Source organism: Pipistrellus hanaki (genome assembly GCF_964339955.1).
Source record: "Pipistrellus hanaki genome assembly, chromosome: 1".
NCBI lineage: Eukaryota > Metazoa > Chordata > Mammalia > Chiroptera > Vespertilionidae > Pipistrellus > Pipistrellus hanaki.
This window is the reverse complement of record NC_140503.1, coordinates 23,255,638-23,270,462: the sequence shown is the minus strand read 5'-3', so window position 1 is coordinate 23,270,462 and position 14,825 is coordinate 23,255,638. Positions and strand designations below refer to the sequence as shown.

General features: G+C 43.8%; 1 protein-coding gene across 12 annotated transcripts in view; it reads left to right on the top strand.

Annotated features, from left to right (window-relative positions):
• RGS6 (regulator of G protein signaling 6) overlaps positions 1 to 14,825 on the top strand; it is a 474,980-nt gene that overhangs the window by 175,351 nt on the left and 284,804 nt on the right. The window lies entirely within an intron of this gene.

Sequence of the window (14,825 nt, the reverse complement as noted above, 5' to 3'; positions counted from 1 at the left end):
GGCATTTCTAATGCTTTCAGGGTTTCTGTCCTCTCTAATCTGCTGTCGTGTGTTTTATAGATTTTGAGAAATACTGCAGTAACTCAGTTCCTATCTTATAATAGAACAAAGGAACCGAAGGAGTTGCAAGTTTCCCACTAGGTATCCATAGCTACACATCAGAAAGGGGATCCTGGGAGCAGTCCACTGAGGCTGCAGCAGGAAACCAGCAAATGCTGACCATGCTGAATGCTGACGTCTGTTAATACTTCCTGCTTCTCTCCTTCAGAGGACTTTGCTGCTGTCCCCTGGTTTGCAGTAACCCTCTTCTCTTTAAAAGCCTCTGGACCTTTTCCAAGTGCTTCCTCCGTTCAGAGGATGGGAAGATACTATATGCTCGGGAGCCACAGAATCTGATTGGATGGACATAACTGATATTGCCCATTCTTCCATCATTAGGAAAGTCCCTAAATTTGGTGGCTCCATTACTTTCTCTATCTTCTGCCATGAGACAAGCTTGCCTGTTACAGTAAGCAATCTACTCAAACCTCAAAACAAGGGAAGAACACTTGCATGATTGGTGGACAAACCATGTTGCCGCTTTCTAGAAAACATCTTTCATGTTAAGTCCCATCTTTCTACCCTTACCAGTAATGTTATGGTCTAGACTTCCTGGAGCTGGGTCTCTCTGTGGCAGGTCATAAGTCTTTCCCAGCATAGACTTAGCATCTTTCTCAACACAGAGACCTAGGCAATCACTTTCAACTGATTGGATTTATCATTCAAAATGAAGCCCATTTGGCATCCTTGGTAGCTACTCTTCTCCTGCCTAGACTCCTCTGCACTGGTTTGCACCAATCCTCTGGAGTTTAACAGTTATACTAATGCCATGATTTTCCTTCCACGTCATCTGTAGCTATTCATTGATGCTCTCTGGTGATTTCCTGCTGCATCCAGTTACCTTTGAATAGTTTGGCCATCCTGAGAGAAAAGGTGTCACCTGTTTACACACATACACTCCACATTCACCAAGGCTTTTGTCCTTTTGTCTCTAGTTGGTCCATAACACTCATAAATGTGATGGCCAATGTACCATTTATTAGAAATGGTACCAGCAACTCCCTTCCCTAAAGACCACACACAGTTGTTGTAGAGTTTCTTGGCATAATATTCTAATACTTTGACAGTGTTGAGGCTTCGGTGTTAATCCTACAGTGGCATTTTCCTTTTCCCTGGTTCTATGTGCACAGACACAATCATTAATTAGATCTCTGGGTACAGAAAATGAAGCTGGAATGTGCCATTTACTATGCTTCCCACATTTAAAATTTTAAATCTATATTCCTTGTACTTTTACAGTGGTTGAGTTTCTATATTTTCACCCAAGTTTGCCTTCCTCTAGGGGAGGGTCAACATCTTGTGGTTCTCTTTATAGCATTTAACACAGTATCACAAAAAGTTTGGCCATAAGTAGGGAGAGGGATAGAGATAGAAACATCAATAATGAAAGAGAATCATTGATAGCTGCATATTGCCTGCCTCCTACTGGGGATGGAGCTTAGAACCTAGGCATGTGCCCTGATCAGGAATTGAACTGAGACCTCCTGGTCTACACATAGTTTGATGCGCAACCATTGAACCACACTGGCCAGGCCTATTTTTGTAATGATAAACATCACGGTATTTTTGGTGTCTTGAAGAACTTCCTGGCTTGCGGGGCAGGAGATTCACTTGGTTCTAGAACTGGCCCAGTCTCTAACTGGCTGCTACTCTAGGCTCACCTGCATGCACGGGCCTCAGTTTTCTCAGCTATGAAATGTGAGCATGGATTTGAATAATGACCAGACTGATTTCCAGCTCTAGACTTCTCTGAGTCCTCCCCCTCTGCTGTGTATCCTGTACTTTTTTACTTATCTTTTGTATTTAAAATTACATACTTTAATTTTATGCTTTTACAGTATGAGAAAGAGGTGAGGGGGGGGGGCGGTATTTTGAGTAGCCTAATCCTTTTTTTTTTCCTGAAAAACTTCCCTTTCCACTAACGCTCTTTGGGGGATTGGTGAATGAGTGGGTGACTGTAGTGATACTGATATGAGGAGAGGAGAATGCAGGATTGCTAGTGTCCATAACAGATAGTTGTTTGATTCCATTGTAGGAGGGTTATTAAAATAACAAATCTATTCTTCCGAAAGGTAGGTGGCCTTAACTGTTTAGGTTTAAACCTACCGTTGAAAAGTGGGGAGGGAGAGTAGTCAAGGAAACACCTCGCTATAACTTTTTTGCAGGATCTGTTATTGTTTCTGAGTTACCTACTTTAGACATTTGTGGGTATATGAGACTGAACACAGGGTAAGTTATTGCACCATGTTCTGGCAGTTATCAGTTCCCTTTGCGAAGTCCTGAGCTGCCTTCTCCCTGGCCCAAGTAACCGTATCTGACCACATTAAAGATTCACTTGGGCAGCGAGGAGACAGCTCCCAAAAATCAGGTCTTAGCAAAGGGGAATATGGACACAGCCTTTCTCCCAAGGAATTGTAATGTACTTTAGGTGGATCTAATTCACATTTCCACTGTCCCCCAAAGGAGGGACACTCTCCGTATTGGTAACTACAAAGAAGGAATGAGACTGCAGTCTGAGCACCTCATCTCTCCTATAGAGAGTGAGTATATGGTTTATGTTAGGTGTTCAAGAAAAATACTTTAAATCCTCAGAGAACTGAGATATGAGGAGATAAAGAAACTTTTAAACTCTTTTAGGGAAGCAGTCTTTGAACATCTTTTACGCTGTTCATTGGAGTATGCTGTCCATCAAATTGTCAGTTCAGTGGGTCATTGCACAAACATTCAGTTGCAGTCATCCCATGTAATTTCTGAGTGAAATGACTGAGCATTTGTATGATTTTAAATACAAAAGATAAGAGGATGCCTTAGACCACATGTGTCAAACACAAGGCCCGCGGGCCAAATCCAGCCCGCCAGGCCTTGCAATGTGGCCCGCACCGCGCTGTCATCACTGCACTCTGCTGTCAGTTTATGATATTGTCAGTTTATGACTGTTCAGTAAACCATTCGGCCCGCGATTTAGGCTGGATTTTAGATTTTGGCCCCTTCTCTGATTGAGTTCGACACCCCTACCTTAGACTGTCACCTCTCTCAGCTTACATATCAGCCATGTCCAGTACCCCTTTTCTGTCAACCCTTATACTTTTCAACAAAGGACATTATTGAGGGACATGCTGAAACTTTAGAGGATCCCCAAATTCTCAGACACTACACACTGAGGAGGAACCACTGGGTGTCAAGCTGGGTTTCCTCACGGGTCTCGGAATTCCAGTTGTCAACGTGCACTTTTGAGCTGGGGGCCTTACAGAGGTTACTTCACAAAATCCCTTCTACAGCCCTGGACAGTCGGTATGAACACTATTAGGAAGCACCGCACGTAAAGTTGGCAGTCTAAGAATAGAAGACAAATTTATAGAACCATCAAATGTCAAGGGCCTGCCAGGTACTGTGAGTGAGGATATAAGTCATGTCCCCTCTTATCAAAAACCAGAAAGCAAGTGTCAAATTGGCCGAGACCTCTGCAGAGACACCTTCCCAGCAGCATCATACAAAGGAGTGTCATGAGCACATAGGAAGTACCCTCTTCCTGCAGCTTGTACTTGTGTCCTCCCTGATGGCAATGGCTACTTCACTGCAGTGGGAAGTGGCTGGGTATTCCATTTTCCTGCCCCCGTGACAGCTGGGCGAGAGTGCCTTAGCTACACCTGGCCAACGAGTACGCTGTTCTGCACTTTGGATCTGGAGGAAATGCTGTGGAGACTGAGGAGTGCACGAGAGAGGCTTGAAGGCAGCTGTGTCGATGGACAGTGAGGGAAGTATGCTGGAGTCCAGGGCAGAGTGCTGGGGTGGCTGCCACACTCCAGGCAGATAGTCCTGGGGCTGCCATTCTTAGCTCCTGCCTGACTTTCTAACATTTTTTTTCCTTCCAATTCTCTATTCTTTCATGCTCTGCCAGCACATTCCCTTTTTGCTTAAGGTAGCCAGACAGAACTTCTGTTGCTCCCAACCAGTGACCCTGTGTAATTCAGTCACTTTTATGGCTTTGCTTAGTCATCTGGCACAAACCACCTTCTGCTCAGACAATTTAAACATAGCCATGGTCCATATAAATCACTGTTCATTTAACGTTTATGGTGAAAACTTGTTCCATGTAGAAAGCAGGATTATTTTGACTTGAGCTGGTTTTAGAAAAAGGAAACTGAGAAAAAGGAATCCTATTGACTATGAGCATTAAAATATAAGGAAATAGATGCTGAGACCGGTTTGGCTCAGTGGATAGAGTGTCGGCCTGCGGACTGAAAGGTCCCGGGTTCCATTCCGGTCAAGGGCATGTACCTTGGTTGCGGGCACATCCCCAGTAGGGGGTGTGCAAGAGGCAGCTGGTCGATGTTTCTCTGTCATCAATGTTTCTAACTCTCTATCCCTCTCAATTCCTTTCTGTGTAAAATCAATAATATATATATATATATATATATATATATATATATATATATATATATATATATATATATGGAAATAGAGCTGTTGGTAGAGTTCAGTAAAGCTCCAAAGGTTTATTTGTTTGTTTATGTTTCTTGCCTATTCATTCAATAATAGGAACTAGTGAAATTCATGGCAAGGAGACAGTAAGGCATTCAAGAGTATAAAGATGTTGAATTAGAATAAGTATGAGAAACCAGACCACTTAAATATTTAACACTCAGTATGAGAATAGTTCACATGTCTCAGGTGGATTTTTCCCCCCACCACTTGGTATTCTGTGCCTACACTTGCATATCTGAATAATAATTTAAAAACCACATAAAACGTGGTCAGGCCTTCTTTCTCTTTTGACTCTGAGTTATTTCAATTTGAAGAGACTTGTTAAGGAGACCATTTAAAGTTGTAAATGCCACCAAGTCATTCCAAAGTACAGATTAGAAATTCTCTCACTGGTTCCAAGTTAAGACAGTCGTGAGGGTTTTTGGTGAAATTGGTCTGTGATCATTCACCTCCTTGCATCCTGCTTCTCCTGAAATGGGCATGTCTGTACGAGGTGGAGAAAAGCTTCGTGGGTACCAACAGTCTCGAAAAGCAAATCACATTCACGTTTAGTTTGATTTCTAGGCAAGACCTTTGTAGGCGAAAATGGAACTAGACCCCTATTACTATTTCAGCTTTTATACACCAAGGTTTTAAGGTAGAAGGCTTTGTAGTCATTTTAATTAATGGTTGCTCACCCAAGCCCTGGCTGTGACGTGACTGGCATCTTTTCCTATGAAAACCGTAGTTAGTGAGATGGAGTTGACACAGGATGCTAATTGGTGGGGAGCTGGTGAGGGCAGGGGTCTTATTTAATAGCCCAGGGAACCATTCTGTTTCCCCCTTTTTAAAGGTCTAGGTGGGATGAAGGGGAGGAGTTGATTGTGGTTGTTATAAGTAAAAAGAGCACTTCCAAAAGCCTCCTTAGAAACATTGGCAGAAGTCTGTTGCAGAATTAAAGCAGGGGTTCTCAAAGCACATAACTGTGGAAAAGCACCCCGAATGCATCAGCCAGCGCGCAGCCAGCACCTGAGGTCACATTAGCATCATGCCCCTTTCTAGAATGGTGTTTGTGCTGGCTTCTTGTCTTGGCCTGAGAATTTTCAGCTGGGCTTTGAGCACATTGCACCTTGACCCTGGGGTGGAGGGGAGGGGGGGAGGGGGGAGCCAACCACATGGTTTTAAGGTTCTTTGCAGTGGCTGCTGGCAGGCCTGTCTGCATTTTTCATTCCTAAGCCTGGACTTCACCCCTGCCATCTTCCCTTTGAATGGGGAGAGGTGGTTTGTCCATTCTGACTTTCTGTGTACAACCTGCTGGTGAGATATAACAAGCTACTATATCTGAGCATTGCTTTGCCACTTACTGCTGTGTACCACTTGAAGTTTTGTGAGGGCAAAGCCCCTGTCATTCTCTACTGACGTCATAAGCAGGCATCCACAGCCTTGGGTATATTCTGAATGTGTATTATTGATTAGCACTTTCACCTACAGTTTCTGGGGCCATTCTGTCACTCAGTTAGATGGTGACATTGGCACAAGGAGGGAACAACACGCCATGAAAGTGTGTTAACGCAGGTTTTTAGTTAACCCCCCACCCCCTTCACACTTTGCTGACTCATTTGTGACTCAGGAACTCCAGCGTATGCAGATTCCATCACCCTGAGGACTGATTTAGGAATATGGCTCCTCAGCGCCTAGGTTCTCTCTGTCCTCTGCATCCTGTCACAGTGCTTCCCAGTGGGCCCTGTGGGGACAACTCTGAGTTTCCACTCCTCTCTGGAGAGTTGATAGTTTTAAGTTTTAAAGCTGAAAGAGAAATCAATCCCTGATGAGTCTCTTAGTTAGCATCCTGGTGGCTCTCCCTGAGCTTGTCCTCCACTGAACAGTGAGGGACGGCACAGGCCAGTCAAACGTTTTGACTCCAGGTGACTTCTCATACTCTGTGAAGATGCCCTTTCCTGTTGTTCATTGTAAGAGCCCATCACATATAGGCTATGGCCCCACTGGGGTTCCTCCAGCTTATAGAATCAGCCCTGAACACGCTTTGCTATATTCCTTTGTAGGACCTTGGGACTCATGATAAACTTTAGTGCCATAAATAAACTCAGGTGCCCATGCTCCATATAGTTCCTTATGGACTCAAGTTGCATTCCTGGATTACACATTTTACATTAAAATAAACAAGAATCTCCCAATGTATCTCAGACCACTCTAGATCCTTTATATATGCTTGTTAACAATGGGGCACCTGTTAAACATACATTGTAGTAATTGTCTTCCCTCATAATCTCTGCTATTAACGTCCCTGCTCTGGGAGCCACCCAGCCATTTCTCTCTGAGAGAGAAGAAGTGGTATATTTGGCAGTCATCAGATAGAAACCGTTATGGTGCCAAGTTTTTAAAAACCTGTTTGTTGTACTAGCGTAAGGCTAAATTACATGCTCCTCTCTACGTACAAGTGAAGGCGATGGTTTTATAAATGCTGGTTGGATAGCACTGTAATTAGTGGGCACTAGCTTCTATTTTGGTATCAACATGTTCTTATACCACATTTAAGAGGTTACTCTCTCCAGTGGTTATAAAAGGTAAAAAGAAAAGAAAGAAAAAAAAAAAAAGACTTCCTTTTTAATAAGGCATCTCAAGAAGTCTAAGTACCTATGAATTATAAATGAAAACTTTCAGTGATTAAAATAAATATACTGATGCAGTCCCCTTCTCTGCGTCACTGCTTCCGGAGGCCCACACGAAAATCACTCAGAGGAAGTCCCAGGAGTCTCTGAGGCCACTTCTGTCTGCTCCGTGCGTTTCCCTGATGTAAATCAGAGGGAGCCACGGGCAGTGGCAGCCCAGCGGGGTTGAGGAGATGGGCTCTCTCTTCCAGGGGAGTTGTCAGTCAGTAGCTGATGGTCAGAAGGGCCCCGGGCTTCAGCTCGTCACAGACTTGTCTCCTTTGTAGTAATGGTCTCCGGATATAACCTGATCTGTGTTGTGTTCCCTCAGGAATTAATTTACACCGTTACATGTTCAAGGATGGCTCCATTCCCTTTTGACACCCGGGAGGCTTTATTCAGTAGCAGTTGAGAGCAGGTGCTGGAGCAGATGTTTAAGGGGTCCCTCTCTCTCCAGGAGAGGCCCAGAAACTAGAAAACCTTGAAAAAGACTGCTACTCTGAAATAATGAGCTGAACACGATCTCATATGGGTACAGTCAAGGTGAATTAACATCATTTATATGATTAATTAACATCATTTATAAGATTAATTTATATCATTTATAAGAATCCTTCTTTTCCTTTTCTCAAACTTACAGCAAAGCTCTTACTGCATCAGTGGTAAGAGGGTGAGAAGCTAGTAGTAGAGAAGTAGGAGGAGGAGGCAGCTGAGGAAGAAGAGGGGGAAGCCTGGATAAAGAAGAAAGCTTTCTTCAGATCTGTTTCTTCCTCTCGGCCTTCCATTTGCCTTTTATTTGATCAGTTGTTGATCAAATAAGTTAATTTCTGTTCAGAATTGTACAAAAGAGACTACTGGCCTGTTGCCGTTTGGTTGGAAATGAAAAGTGTGAGCATTGCAGGCCATCAGTTCTAAAAGAGCTTGTTTTGCCAACATGATTAACAGTTTTTGGGGAGCAATAAATGTCCAGGCAAAAGCAATGAACCCTTCAGCAAAGAAGGAGTGGTTTCTGAGCCAATGGAATATTCGCTTAGCCTTTCCTAGACCTTACTCCTGTCAGACAGAATATGTTCACATTTCTAACTTAGAATATTTTGTTGGTTTGTTTAGATTATTAAATCATGCTTTTCTCTCAGCATTGAATGTAACAAAATGTAATACAGGAAAGGCAGTGCTTAATAAAAATCTTTCATTACTGTCAATAATATTTATTGCCATCAGATTAGGATCAAGCTAATTCAGATTAATCAGTAGCTCTTTGGGGGGACAGGACTTTTAGTGATGTTAGGTACAGAAGACCAAAGAAATTGAAGAGACACAACTGGGCTCACCTTCAGAGCATTTCAAAATCATCATTGAGACATTGGCAAAACTGGAAAAAAAAATTATTTCTGAATCTTTAGCCCCAGGATCAGACCATTTCACCATTATGTGTTTAGAGAGGTATCATGTTTCTTGGTGTATGTAGACTATAAAACTTTTACCTTAAAAAATTAGAGAAAATTTACAGCCATAATAAATTGGTCTCAAATGCATGGATTCATGAGACTGATCATTCTCTTATCATTTCTTACTATTTAGTGTAGTTTTCAACCACTTGAGGTTTTAGACTCATAACTGACGACAACAACAACAAATAGCTAAAGCTATTATGCCCTTAAAGAAAAGATTGCAAACTTACATCTGTTTTCAAGCCTCTTTCCCTAACAAACCTTGCCACATCCCCAGGAGAACCTCTTTCATGAGCTCATGGATCAACAGTTGGAAGATGGTTGTATTTTTTAACCTTGAGGTTTTACTTTTTCTCTTCTAAGCCTTTTACACCACAAGGACCCTTTGGAATTATTTGCAGTAGCATTCTCCATTCATTTATAATTTATGAAAATCTATTTGAAATGAGGTATTGTGCCAGATTAAAAGATATATTTCATTCACTCAGCAAATTTTTAAAAAATTCTTTACTGTTAAAAATATTACATATGCTTCCTTTTCCCCCCATTGACCTCTCCCAGCCTGCCTCCTGCCCCCCCAGCTCCCAGCCTAGGCCTCCCCCCTAACTCCATTATCTGTGTCCATAGATTATGCTTATGTGCGTACAAGTTCATTCATTGATCTCTTCCTGCCGCCCCTCTGAGGTTTGATGGTATGTTCAATGATTCGATGTCTCTGGATCTATTTTTGTTCATCAGTTTATGTTGTTCATTATATCCCACATAGAAGTGAGATACTTATCTTACTCTGACTGGCTTATTTCATTTAGCGTAATGCTCTCCAGATCCATCCATGCTGTTGCAAATGGTAAGAGTTCTTTCTTTTTTAACAATTGCATAGTATTCCATTGTGTAGATGAACCACAGTTTTTTAATCTGCTCATCTGCTGATGGACACTTAGGCTGTTTCCAAATCTTAGCTATTATAAATTATGCTGCCATGAACATAGGGTTGCATATGTCCTTTCCGGTGGATGTTTCAGATTTCTTAGGATATATTCCTAGAAGTGGGATCACTGGGTCAAATGGGAGTTCCATTTCTAATTTTTTGAGGAAACTCCATACAAATATTTATTGTGTGCATACCAAGTAGCCAAGAACTAGGAATAGAGTGGAGAACAAAAGAGGACACCATCCCTGCCCTCTTGGAGTTGAGTCTAATAGAGAAGACACCTTCGAATTAAAAATAATGTGGTAAATGCAAAATTACAACTTAATGTGTGATATGAGATGTAAAACAGAAGAGTTACATCATCTGGTGGCAAAGAGCTTCCATAAAGAAGTGGTGTTTAGGGGGAGACTGAAGGATAAGGAGAAATGAAATCAAACATCTGGTGTCCCTATATGGAAAGGAGAAGACACAGGCAAAGGGGAGAAGGCCCTGTGAATACGCAGAGATTGGAGTTATGCATCCGTAAATTAAGGAGTGCCAGGAGTCATCAGAAATTAGAAGAAGCAAGGAAGGATCTTCCCCTAGAGCAGTGGTTCTCAACCTTTTTAATGCCATGACCCTTTAATACAGTTCCTCATGTTGTGGTGACCCCCAACCATAAATTTATTTTCGTTGCTACTTCATAGCTGTAATTTTGCTACTGTTAATGAATCGTAATGTAAATATCTGTGCTTTCTGATGGCCTTAGGCTCTACAGCAGCGGTTCTCAACCTGTGGGTTGAGGAATTGTATTAAAGGGTCGTAGCATTAGAAAGGTTGAGAACCACTGAGTTAAGCTTAATAAACAAAATGACCCAATGCCCATCTACTTGCCAAATGCTCTCCAGGAAGGGCACTCACTCCTGTGAGGACTTAGAGGAGGAGCTTGACCTTGAGAAGGGATGATTAAGTGAGTCCAGGGAGGTATCAGAAAGGGAACAAGCAGCAAGGGCCTGGGAGGAAGGAGCACTGTGGGTTCCAGAAAGGAAAGTGGCCACAGAAGTCATGGGAATGGAGTCTGCCACAGGAGGAGGACAGGCACAGTGAGGTGTTTGGTGGGTGGGTTAAATAGGCATTGGGTCATTTTGTTTATTAAGTTCTAACTCACAGGTTGAGAACTGCTGCTGTAGAGCCTAAGACCATCGGAAAACACGGATATTTACATTATGATTCATAACAGTAGCAAAACTACAGTTATGAAGTAGCAATGAAAATAATTGTATGGTTGGGGATCACCACAACATGAGGAACTGTATTAAAGGGTTGTGGCATTAGAGAGGCTTCAGGCCTCTGGAACTGAGAGAATAAATTTCTGTTGTTTTAAGGCACCAGTGTGCAGCAATGTGTTATCACAGTGCTAATATAAAGCAGTCATAGTCAGGCATAGAAAATATGGGTGTTCATTTGCCAGATACCAAACAACTTTGAGCCTACTGATAAATGTTTATTATTTTTATTACACCTTCAGGAAATGAGAGAGTTTAGCATATTTTTTTTTCTTAATGTAATGGCTAAGTGTTGAAACTGAGAAAGGGGGTAGGAAGAATAAATGGTGGGTTCCACTAAAGAGCCCGCCTGTAGCCAGGCTGGCCCTTTCGTCCGCATGGGCAGATGATCACAACAGAGGGAAATGGCAGGATGAAGACCCACATGTAAAACCTGCCGCCTAACAGCATTCACTCAGTGCTGGAGTTGCAGCTGCTAACCCTAACCCTAACCCTAACTCTAACCCTAACCCTAACCCCTAACCCTAACCCCTAACCCTAACCCTTACCCTAACCCTAACCCTAACCCCTAACCCTAACCCTAACCCTAACTTTCAAGCTGAACAGTCAGCTTGAGCCTATGCCAGAAGCAAAGGGCCAGGAAGGGAACCTGCTTCTTTGTCTCCATTGTGGTAAACAGAGAAGAAAGCAAGCCCCCCTGTGGCAAGGGTTTCTTTTTAATGAAGTAAAGGAGACAGGAGAAGTGTCCCGATGGAGAATGAAGAGTGTCAAAACCAGACTGTGCACGTAATTACTTCCTCAGACCTTCCTGACATTCTCAGCAAGACAGGTGTTTTGTTGGGGGGGAGAAAAACACCATAATTAAAACTTAATTTTTTTAAGTGGAAAATATTCAGCATGGTTACAGGAGGAGTGAAATCAGGGCAGTGAGGCATTTTAACCGCCTTCAAGGGGACACAGGCACAGGTGAGCGGCCATGTGGACTCCGCAGTGAAGGAGTAGCAGCTCACATTTGGAGGTTTTCCCCACTCCTGGATGTCAGGACATGAGCCCAGCTTCTCTATGGAACACCTCAGCCCAGCGTAAGGGAGGGAGGGGATCTGTTGGGGAGTGTACTGGTCAGGCCACAATTGGGTACACACTGTGGGGGGACTGTTGATTTAAATTTTTTTTTTTAATTTGTTCTAGAAAGGGAAGCAAGACATTGAGGAGATTACATATCACACGAAGCAGTGATTTTTAAATGCTGATCTCTGGACCAGTTCTGGTTCTGATTCACTAAATCTGTTTGAGAACCTGTATCTTTCTATTTTTAAACTAAACCTTCCCAGGTAGATCTGGGAGTCAGGTGTGGGGACCGTAAGTTTGAAATGACAGGATCCTGGACTTGAAAACAAATAAGCATGGGCTGTGCCCTTTGCTTCCTGCGCAGGTTCAAGCCGACTGCTCAGCTTCCTCCGTCAAACTGGGATAACGCGCTCACCTGGTGGGGTTTTTTGAGTTTGGAGAGAATATCGGTAAAGCGACTGAGCCATAGTAAATGGCTAAAAAGGGTACCACTGGGCAAGAAGAGATGAATCAGGCTGCTTGCTAAATTGGGAGACAGGCCGCTTTCTTCAAATGCGTAAGGGGCAGCTGTGTGGAAGAGCTAACCACTTTTTCTGGGTGGCCTTCAGAGGTGGGAGTCCCAGGGAGATCAATTTTAATGCGAAAGAAAGTGGGACTTTCTAACGGACGGTCCAGAGATGGCATTGGCTTACTTCAGAGTGCAGTGCCTTTGAGTCGCTGGAGCAAATTGCAGCCGCTGCCTGGTGGGAGCAGCTGCCAGGTCAGCTCTGTGATGGGATTGCTGGCTTTCTGCGGAGTGGTGGCCAGCATGCAATTGCTTTGTAACTATCAGCCCTTGTTTGAAGGAAGTTTCAGCAGAGAGCACGTACAAGAAAGACATACAAGAATAAGGATGCCCTTTCATAGCCTCTCAGAAAGGAATGGGGCCTATTTGAGTCCCTCTAATGACTGGGGAGCCCTACTGGCATTTTAGGGGTGGGGCTAAGTGGGGGAAATATGCTGAAATGAGTGGGGCAGTCTCAGACTTTGAGAAATTATCTCACTGCAAGTGCCAACAGTGCTCTGTAGGGAAACACTGCACCTTGTTACAGGCAGATGGACCCCTGAATCAGCCCTGGGGGGTTCCTTTGGGAACATAGGTTGGAAATCTCGGGTATAAGAGGGTCTGAACAACAGAGTTTCAGGGTTGCTCATCCTTCCATGCTTGCAATCCCCGATGACCACTGTTGAAAGCAGAGTGTCAGGAAGAAAGTGGACTGGGCCACCAGCACAGAGCAGAGCATGATGGGAATGGTGGGAGTTGAAGGCGTTTACCTCCTTTTCTCTGGGGACCCTATTTGGATGAATACAGACCCACTTTTGAGAAGCACAGTTAACTGTTTCCCAGTCTATCCCTCTTGTTACCAACGAGACATTGGGGGACCTTTTGTTGTGGGTTCGGGGAGTCGTTTGTGTGCACAGAGTTGGAGCTCCCTGCATGGTGTCAGCAAGGCTGTATGGGGATCAGATGTCTGACTGGCCTTGGCATTGGGCTCCAGCCAACTCACATGAAAGCAGTATTTCTTTAATTGGTCCCGGCTAACTCAAATTTCCAAATCTTCCCTTCCGAGGCAGAGACATAACACGAGGTGTTCCTTCTGACTGCCTTATCTTTATAATTAGTTTTTGCAAATACCTGTCTTCAGCTGTTGTGTTGTTTGCTCTCATTGCTGCTTTCCCAATAAGTGGGAGGACTCCACATCCCTTCTCCAGTGGTGCTCCCCTGGGAGGCTGGTTGTCACAGGAGGACCTTGATGAGTTCCAAGGGCACGGCCATGTTACCAACAGCGTGCTGGGAAAATACTTCTCAGGGCTGCTCTGCACTCCAGAGAGGTGACACCATGTGAGAGTGGGCAGCGACGAAAGCCCGGAGAGAATTAAGGTGAAGCCGGCTAAACATTTCTACCAGGACATGGCTCATTCTGCAGGCCTCATGGTTGGCTTTCTGAGAAGCCAGTTAACAAGACGGGGAAATGATTGATCACCTCCTGACCCCTCTCACCCACGCAGGCCTCCTGGCTGCCACTTTGAGTCACACCCTTCGCTTTCTGGAACTGGAATGATTGCTTCTCGTTAGCTCAAGTCCTGCAGCGATGCCATACACAACCCAGGCTATTGTCTGAACAGCAGGGCACGCTGCTTCCCTGCCTCAGTTCAGTTCTGTGGAGCAGCACAGTGGCTCCGGCAAACAGCAGGTCACTTACTTCCTAGCATTCTCCAGAAGCCCGAGGGCTTGTCACCTGGAATCAAAGACTCTCCAGCACTAAAGAGGATTTTAAAGGTCAGCATCATCAACCTCCCACCCAGGATATGCCTTCCAGAACTAACCACCCACCTTGCAGATTAGTAATGTTATATGTGGTTACTCCGTGCATTGGTGTCATCTCAGAAGAAATGACCTAGCCCTTGGGTGCCATGAAATCCATGGTAGTGAGCTGAGCTATGGTGTCTCCAGCCTTAATTATTAGCAGTATGGATTCCTGACATTTATGATGGGTTTTCTGTTTTCCAATTATGATTCACTACATGTTATTTCTTTTTTAATGTGACATGAAGCTCTGACCCATTTTCAATAGTATACCGGCAAATGTCCAACGTCCAGCAATTTCCTCTTTTAATATCAGCCATTGGAATCACACATCTACTGAGGTGTCTGAGGACCGCTTTATCTTTCATTCTCTCACTGCAGTACTCTTTTCTGGTGTTGTCATCACCTATCTAGGTGATGCCGGGCCCTCCGCTCTGTGCCAGTGAGAAAATGAGGTTCAATGGGGACAAGGCCTAGAGCAGTTGTTCTCAGACTTAATACACATTAGAATCACCTTTACATACACATTAT